Here is a 9,408-nt window from a genome sequence, read left to right as displayed (position 1 = left end):
CTGAGGTCCCTTCCAACCCTGATATTCTATGATCACCTGCTAGGTTCATTCCCTCTCGGGCACCTGGCATTTGCCACTGTCGGTGGACAGAATACTGGGCTGGATGGACCTTTGGTCTGACCCAGTACAGCCATAACTTTAAAGTTTGCAAATCTAAAACTTTAGCGGTACCAGGTGTCAGACATTCTGGCTAGTGCTTATCTATAAAGTTACACCCTCATTATCCATGGAGGTCTTAAAGAGTGAAAAAGAATCTGAGGAAAATAAGATATTTGAATATGGGGGGAAGTTTTAGCCCCAAAGGTAAACTTGTCAGACAATGAAGTTTAAAAGCAGAATTAAACTGAGAATATTTTTGCAGCTTTAAGTTAGCGATAGCTATTGGGGTACTACAGTGTACTTGTTAAAGCACAGGACTAGGAATCGAGAGCTGGGTTCTGAGCCTGGCTCTACAGATGACTCTCCATGTGACCTATGGCCAATCACTACAACTTTGTGTGCTGCAATTCCCTCATCTGCTACAGGTGGATAATGTTTACAAGAACAAATCAAAACTTTTCTGTTTTGAAACTTCAAAAAATTGTCATTAAAAATATTTACTAATTGTCAATCACCTCTGAGGGTGAGATTCTGTGCTGCCTCTTGTAGAGGGACAGCACTGTACTCACAGCCTGGCAAAAGGAGACTTTAAACCAGCTTTGTGTCCTCCCAATACTGGGCTGCTCCAGAAACACATTATGCCAGTCTCCTGGGGCTGCTACACTGCCTGGCATCTCCACAGTGCCGTCTCCTGGGGCTCTGTAATGGAGCCCTTCACTACTCGTACCACAAATCTGTTGAAGACTGCTTAGCATGCAAGCACCAGTGCCCTCTTATTCACAGTGTCAGTTCCCATCACTGTTTATATACAGTCCATTCCACACAGCTCCCTGGGGAACAGCTAACTTCTTCATTCAGCAGGGAGCCGGAGCCGGAGCCGGAGCCGGAGCCGGAGCCGGAGCCTCCTCCCTTTCCAGTCCCCCCCCCTTTGCTTCCTTTCTGCCAGCTTTATATAGCCCCCTGCCTGATAAGGCCAGCAGGTGTTTCTGCTGAAGCCCTTAGGCAAGCCATACCCAGCCAGCAGCAATTAATACCCCTTAATTGGGGCTGGGCTAACAGAACCTCCTGGCCACCACCCTGTTACAGGCCCTGACACCCACCCCTTACATCAGGGATTTTACTCGGAGGGTAGTCTTATGGCTGTCTCCCGCAATACCTGCATCAGTGGAATTTTAGAGCACCTTTTCATCACTTCTACCCAACGTATACAGATGTGAGAGATTGAAGGCTTTGAACATGGTTCTGCAACCAGGGCTCAGATTGTGGCCACCACACCGCAGCTCTTCTAGCTCACAAAGGGTCACACCCATGAAGCACCTGATGGGGGAGATGTCCAGCCTCACTGATTGGTTGGGACGCACTACTTAAACCACAAAGAGGCACAGGAATTTGTCTGAGCAACTGGGTGTTACTGTGGTTCCTGACTACTTGTCTGACTTCTGAGTCCTACTTTCCTGCCTGTTCCTGTTCTCCTTATCCTCATCTCTTCCCAGTTCATACTTTCCTGCCTCACTTCAGGTCTTTGCTCCTATGCCATACCACTGACTCTGGCATTAAGCACTGGCGTAGTATCTGACTCTGACCTTGGCATGTGGCTCTGATCCTGGCTTTGGTACCAGGCTCCTGACTCTAACCATCAGGCATCATTGCTGATGCCCTGACCCCCTATAATAGGCTGGAGCAGGGATAAGGCTATCACCCTAATTATTCACCTACCTCATCGGGGAGTTGCTAGGCTTAGTTCATTAAAGCTTATGAAGTATCTTTAAAATTTCCCAATGAGATGCTGTACAAAAGGGATTTTGTAAGAGTATTTTATGTTTTCTCTGTATGCCCCCACCTGCTGTGGTGTTGCTAGTCCAAGGAGCTGTGAAGACACTCCATTCTGTCAATTATACTACTTTATTGATGTCACAAACTCACCACTTATCAGAACGGGAGAAGGAGAGTGGCACCAAGTAGAAGATAATGGTCCTATGATGCTGCAAAATATTTAGGATCACTTCAGGAAAAATAGCAGCTTCCTAATTGTTTTGGGAGGCAGTAGGTGAGGGAACCAGCCCACTGATTTTTAGTATCCTTTGTGAAAACATTTTTTTAAAAGAGCAGATTTCCTAAAATTCAAAATGCCAATCTTCAGAAAGATGTAGTGTCCAGTTTGGTATATATGTTTTGTAGGATGCTTATTTGTTTAACTTGATGCAGCACCCTGAGAGTTCACATGGCAAGAAGCACTCCTCACCCTGCAAAAGCTGTGAATGGTTTTTTGAAGTGAATATTTCTGATTGAAATTGGTATTTCTGAGCCTCCTGCTGATGGGCTCCAGTTTGCATACGGAGGGACCACATTTCTGTTTTTTTTTTCCATAAAAATCAGCACTGGGAGGGGCATCTTCAGTTCTGTTCTCCATTTCCCCGTGCTACTGCACATAAGCTCTTAAAACAATCCCGAAGCCTTGTCTGGACTAGCACTAACTATGGAGATACCCTGGGTTTGTTCCCTGCTCCTTTCACAGTCGTAGAATCATAGAATATCAGGGTTGGAAAGGACCTTAGGAGGTCATCTAGTCCAACCCCCTGCTCAAAGCAGGACCAATCCCCAACTAAATCATCCCAGCCAGAGCTTTGTCAAGCCTGACCTTAAAAATATCTAAGGAAGGAGATTCCACCACCTCCCTAGTCATTACGCTGAAGACTGAAGCAATGCGGTAGCTCGATATTTCAGCTTTCCTCTCTCATCCTCTATTAGTTGGCAGGCACCCTTGATGAAAATAGCATCAGCAATAAATTCCATATCCTCACACCCACCAACAACCTTTGCCCTGATGTGATCAATGAACCTTTCTGATCAGCCCTACCCTGTCCGTCAGCAAGGACTCTCTCTTGCAACATCATTCTGAATGACACATTTCCACAGAATACCAAAATTTGAGACACAAATCTTTATTACCTTCAGGTTCCAAACAGAAGTTTACACACCATCACATTCAAAGTAGTTTCATCACTAGTACATGACCATCACCAGTAAATACCAGTTCCAAGCAGGTTCAGCACACCAGTCTTAAAGCATCTGAACTACAATGAATCTATCTGGTGAATCATTAATAGATTACAGCAGAAATGAAGGGAAAATATACCTATTGCATTTCCTGTTAAATTGGATAATATACATCAGCTATGATAAATGGGATAATACTAAGGTAGTCGAGGTAGTAAAGGTGTGCAAACTTCTTGTAAAGAAACAGGAAAATGAGACTCTCAGTGTGCAACCCAGACCTTCCTCTATTACATGTATTCATGTAACCCAGACCTTCCCAACACTCTGCAGAGAGCTCTCCATGGAGTCCAGGACTTATGCATGGGCCAGGGGGTCAAGAACAGGGCTGAGGGACCCACCAACTCCACTGGAGGTATACTCAGGAAAGTGAACTTTCTTAATGAGCCCTTCCACACTGTATAGCTCATTTTAAAAGGGCAGCTGCAGGCTAGGGAGCTCCATTGAGCGAAGGGGAAAGGAACCCTGGCCCTGATACAGTGGTACAAGACCTCTGTGCAGATGGCCTTATGCCTCCAGAAGATTAGAGTCTGCTGGATTTGGAGGTCAAACCTTCTTCCACAGAGAAGCAAGCACGCTCCACCCCCCTAAAGAATACAGAGAAAAATTCTGCAAGAGTTATCTCATGCACTTTTCCTTGTTTGACTCCTGGCCCTCTTCTTCCAGAAGGTGTGATCTGTGCCATATTTCTATTAAATTAACCTGGATAGCTGCCATTGTTACTTTCTGAAACCCCCAACTATTTGGACTTGGGCCACTTTTCCTTTAAAACTATTATTATAGTAGCAGATGCTACATTTTTTACCATATCTTCTCAGTATCCCTTATGACAAGCTTCTAGCATTGCTATTTTCTGACATGATATTGAGCTAGAACTTTCATTGTGATACTAAGGCAATTCAGCTATTTGCGATAGTCTGGTGGAAAAAGAGAAAAAGGATCAAGCTAAAAGCATTCTGAACTATTCAGTAATGGATAAAATTATTCTTTGTTTTCTAGCTGAGCAGACTTTGGCCACAAGTTGACACCTCTAAGAGGAGAAAAGATATTAGCTACTCAGAGGCTGGTTTTACTATTTAAACATGGAGATGCAAATGAGTTGGTTCCCTTAGATTTCTCATTGCACTGCCATTTTTGAAACATCTACTAACTAACTACTAACTCTAGTAACTCAAATGCTGATTAACTAGCTTAAAATAGTAAAGATATGCCAATTCCCGTGACCCAATGGACTTCCATAACGAAGTCTAGTCTGAGTGACCTCAGAGCTTTTGGACTGTCTGAGGTTGAGAGCATCAGATATCCTTAAGTGGATCAATGATCCTCACAATGGCTGCTTTGGGATGCTGCTGCCAATGGAAATGTGCAGAGCAGCTGGAACAGAGCCCTGTATCTGTTCATCAGCCTTTGTGTCTAGACTTTAGATTAAGATCTAGCATGATTTGTGTGCCCCTCCCATTCATCTCTATCTTAAACTAAAATAGCTTTTCTTATGTGTTAACTGCAGTTGTTCCTCTTTTATTGTCAATAAATTAACTGCTTTTTATTATCCTATGCTGTCAAAAGTCCCCAAAGCTGTGAATAGAATTTGTGAAAGATGCTCCTTTTATGACTGTTTCCTTCACTTACTATAATTGCACAGTTCTATTTTAAGCTTTTAGTGACTACATTAATTTACAGACAAGAGCAGGGAGTTTCAGCCTGTGTCTGTGTATCTGTCGTCGGGGGCACTGTAGCATGCTTCCCTTTTCTAGGGCACTGATAGTGCATAGCATACTACTAACTAAGGTAACCATCTAACAACATCAGACCTTCTTACATGGCAGACAAGAATATCAACCAGAATCTCTGTCTTGCTCTATTCCCTTTGTGTCACATGGGCAGTGCAAAGGGACCAGCTACTGCACATTTATCCTCAGAATCACCCAGTGTGGGGAATCCCCAATGGGTATAAAGCCGGCATAGGAAGAGGCACCACCCCCCGTAGCTCTGGCATGGACCACACCCCCAGTAGGCCCATAGCTACTTTCTATCCCCAGTTGGCAGACTGTGCCCTGGCTATTCTAAGTTCTTGAGGAACATGGCCAGTTTAGAAATGCTAGAAAACCTTAGCCTTAAGTCACTTCTAGGAGCGTACTGATTTACCATGCTTTGGGTGTTTTCATCATTCTGCAAACAATCTGTTAAATGTTATGTTTTCCACACTGTGAAGAGCAAGAGATGTATTTTCACTGTGGATGATTTGTATCTGAAATTGAGGAAAACAACAAAGAAAGAGAATACACATTAAATATCCCTCAGAGAGAGTGAAAGTACAGAGTTGTGTTCATTGTGAACCAGACTTAGCTAGCTTTATCCTTGTTGGATAGTCCCTTAGTCTGCAAGTAGCGCTATTGATTTCAGTACTTCAAGCAGTGTTACCCCACGGGCAGGTAATGTGCTTACAGTACCTAGAACACTGAATGATTCTAACTGCTACTGGAAACATCTGTCTAAGCTGGATAGGGAGTGTCTGTGGCCCTTGAGACATACAATTTCAACCTTTGTTCACTGAAAAAAAAACCCTACCATACAAAATGTCCCCTTTACCCTTACACTTCTCTTTTTTGAGAGAGAAGTGAGAGGATAACAAAGAGCCTTGCGGTTACTATTGCTTGATATAGACCTTTATTCTTAACTTTGCAATATATACTTTTAATCAATATATTGTAGAATAATCCTTCTTAAAAATAGCTTTGTCTTCCTACCAAAATAATAATAATAATAATAATAATAATTCCACTAGTGCCTGGATTGTGTTAGTAACTGAAATGATAGTGAGCAGTTCACAGTATTTCTCAAAAATTTCTAGAAATTTCCTTGTGTTAGTTCAGGTTAACACCATTGATTTGGCATTTTCCTAAGCAATTACAATTGTGTTCTGCTTGGTTTTATGCAAGACTGACCAATATTTATTATAATATCAGTTTTTCTAAGTTAATGACCATGCAGTCACCCTGGAATTACATGTTGTCAGGGTTCCCTCCCCACTCTGAACTCTAGGGTACAGACATGGGGACCCGCATGAAAGACCCCTTAACCTTATTTCTACCAGCTTAGGTTAAAAACTCCCCAAGGCACAAATTCTCCCTTGTACCTTGGATTAGGTAATGCTGCCACCACCAAGTGATTCAGATAAACTCAGGGAAAAGACCACTTGGAGTTCCTACTCCCCCCTAATATCCCTCCAAGCCCCCATACCCCCTTTCCTGGGGAGGCTTGAGAATAAACAAGATGAGCACAGACCAACCTTGGGCTTTTTTAGGACACTAAAAAAAACCCCAATCAGATTCTAAAAGAAACAGAACTTTATTAGAAAGAAAAAAGGTAAAAGAAGCACTTCTGTAAAATTAGAATGGAAGGTAATCTTACAGGGCAATCAGATTCAAATACACAGAGGATTTCCCTCTGGGCCAAACTTTAAAGTTACAAAAAGAAAACCAGGAATATACCTTCCTCTCAGCACAGAGAAAATCACAAGCAAAAACAAAAATAAGCTAACGCATTCCCTTGCTAGTACTTACTAATTCCAATGGAGTTGGATTGCTTGCTTCCTTGATCCAGCATGCACACACAGAACAGACAGACCAAAACCTTCCACCCCCCAGATTTGAAAGTATCTTGTCCCCTTATTGGTCCTTTTGGTCAGGTGCCAGCCAGGTTACCTGAGCTTCTTAACCCTTTATAGGTAAAAGGATTTTGTGCCTCTGGCCAGGAGGGATTTTATAGTACTGTATACAGGAAGGTGGTTACCGTTCCCTTTATATTTATGACATGCCCTTCAAATCACAGATAGTGTTGGACAGCAGGTTCCACACTGGCTGTGATTTCTTCCTGGAGCTCAAGGAGAAAACAGAGTTAATAAAACACATGCATCTCTAACTATACTACTAACTGTGTAAAGACTAACAACATTTCCCACATCTTAAGGACGATTTGGACCAGTTGATTCTGGGAAACTTTCATGGTAGAGTGTATCAGCCACCTTTTTTAGAAGCTCCTGAAATGTGTTGTATGTCAAAATCAAAATCTTGAAGAGCTAAATTCCACCGAAGAAATTTTTTGTTATTGTCCTTGATGGTATGAAGCCACTGTAGCGCAGCATGGTCAGTTTGCACGTGGAAACGCCATCCCCAAAGTGTAGCTTTTCCAGAGCGTACACAATGGCATAACATTCCTTTTCACTGATTGACCAGTGGCATTCCCTCTCAGACAGTTTCTTGCTGAGAAACACGACAAGATGGAATTCTTGATCCTGTCCTTCTTGCATTAAAATTGCTCCCACACCATGCTCGGACACATCTGTGGTTACTAGGAATGGTTTGTCAAAGTCTGGGGCCCTTAGCACAGGGTCAGACATGAGTGTCACTTTAAGCTGGTTAAAGGCCTTCTGACACTCTTCAATCCACTGAACTGCATTTGGCTGTTTCTTTTTGGTTAGGTCTGTCAGTGGGGCGGCGATTTGGATGTATTGAGGTACAAATCGCCTGTAATATCCGGCCAAGTCTAAGGGGGATTGGACCTGGTTTTTTGACTTTGGGACAGGCTACTTTTGGATAGCATCCACTTTGGCCTGTAGTGGGTTGATAGTTCCTTGACCCACCTGGTGTCCAAGGTAAGTCACTCTGTTTAGGCCTATTTGACACATTTTAGCCTTAACAGTTAGTCCTGCCTCCCTTATGCGCTCAAAGACTTTTTGTAGATGCTCCAGGTGTTCTGCCCATGAATCAGAAAAGATGGCCACATCGTCAAGGTAGGTGACTGCAGATTCTCCCAATCCCACTAGGAGACCACCTACAAGTTTTTGGAAGGTGGCAGGTGCATTTTGAAGCCTGAAAGGGAGCATATTAAATTCATACAGCCCTAAATGGGTGATGAAGGCTGACCTTTCCTTGGAGAATTCGTCCAGCAGTACTTGCCAGTACCCCTTGGTTAAGTCTAAGGTAGAGATGAACTGCGCATATCCCAGTTTCTCCAATAGCTCATCTGTGCGTGGCATTGGATAATTGTCTGGGTGAGTCACAGCATTTCGCTTACGGTAGAAAGTGTATTTCCCCATCTGGCCAGGAGGGATTTTATAGTACTGTATACAGGAAGGTTGTTACCCTTCCCTTTATATTTATGGCATATGTCAAAGGCCAACATTTTGGAAGAGAGACACTGTTTTCCACAATACCTGGTATTTCTATAAGCCAGTATATTTATATGTCAGGATGTTCATAGGTTAATTATCACGATTCACAGATATCTTGACATCTTAGTTCAGAAGACAGAAACATCTGAAAATAGTCACTCAGGGCTTGATTATGCCTTATCATTAGAGCTTTGCATTGAAATGATAGGGATCTGCACTACCCCACAGGGAGCACCAGAAGCATTCTGCTGCAGACAGTCAGCACAAAAGGAGCAGAACTGGCTGAATCCCTCTAGCTAGGAATTCCCTTAGGATGGTTGTGTCCCCAAAATATATAGAGTTGGAATAGCCAGTTCCAATGCCAGCCTCCCTGCAGTCCACGGTGCAGGGAAGGGAGAATTGGAGCATGATGTAGGAGTAGATAGAATGCAGTGCTCAGCTGGTGGATAGTCCTTTGACTGTTGCCAGCTGGCACAAGTTAGAACAAGTTAACTTGTGCTCAAACCTGCCTTGGGGCTATGACAGAGAATCTGGGAGCCTAAATTGGCTGCTTGATGCTCCCTCCCCCAATTTCACTAATCCTTTATCAAGCTAGAGAATCTGGCCTTTAGATTTCACATTTGTACAAAAATGATTTTTAAATGAATGCTAGTCCTCATGCTCTCTTTGGAGATTGAAGTCTATTTTTTATCCACAGGGAAAACACAGCATGGTAAGCCTAAGTGCTACTCCACTAACATGCCTTTCCTCTGAACTTGAGAACCCCTGCAGGGATAAGAAGATACTTCACTCTTATGCTCATTCAATGCTTGGGCTCTCTGAGACTGTCAGAAAAAGGGTACTAATTCAAATACTGGTGTTTGTTATTAGGCCACTAGGCTTGCACTGAATGCTGTGATATCTTGTCCTTGGGTATTAAATAATCCCATTCTTCATTCGCTTAATCCTCCAAAGGATACAAAACAACAAAACCATAAAAGAGTGGCAATGTGGCAGGGAAATATGATTACAGAGAATGCCCCATCAGCCCACATAGCCACCACTACCCAGGAAAGCTTTGAAGATAAAGTGACGAATGAAGA

Source organism: Caretta caretta, chromosome 1 (assembly GCF_965140235.1).
Source record: "Caretta caretta isolate rCarCar2 chromosome 1, rCarCar1.hap1, whole genome shotgun sequence".
NCBI lineage: Eukaryota > Metazoa > Chordata > Testudines > Cheloniidae > Caretta > Caretta caretta.
Note: the sequence above shows the minus strand (reverse complement) of the source record.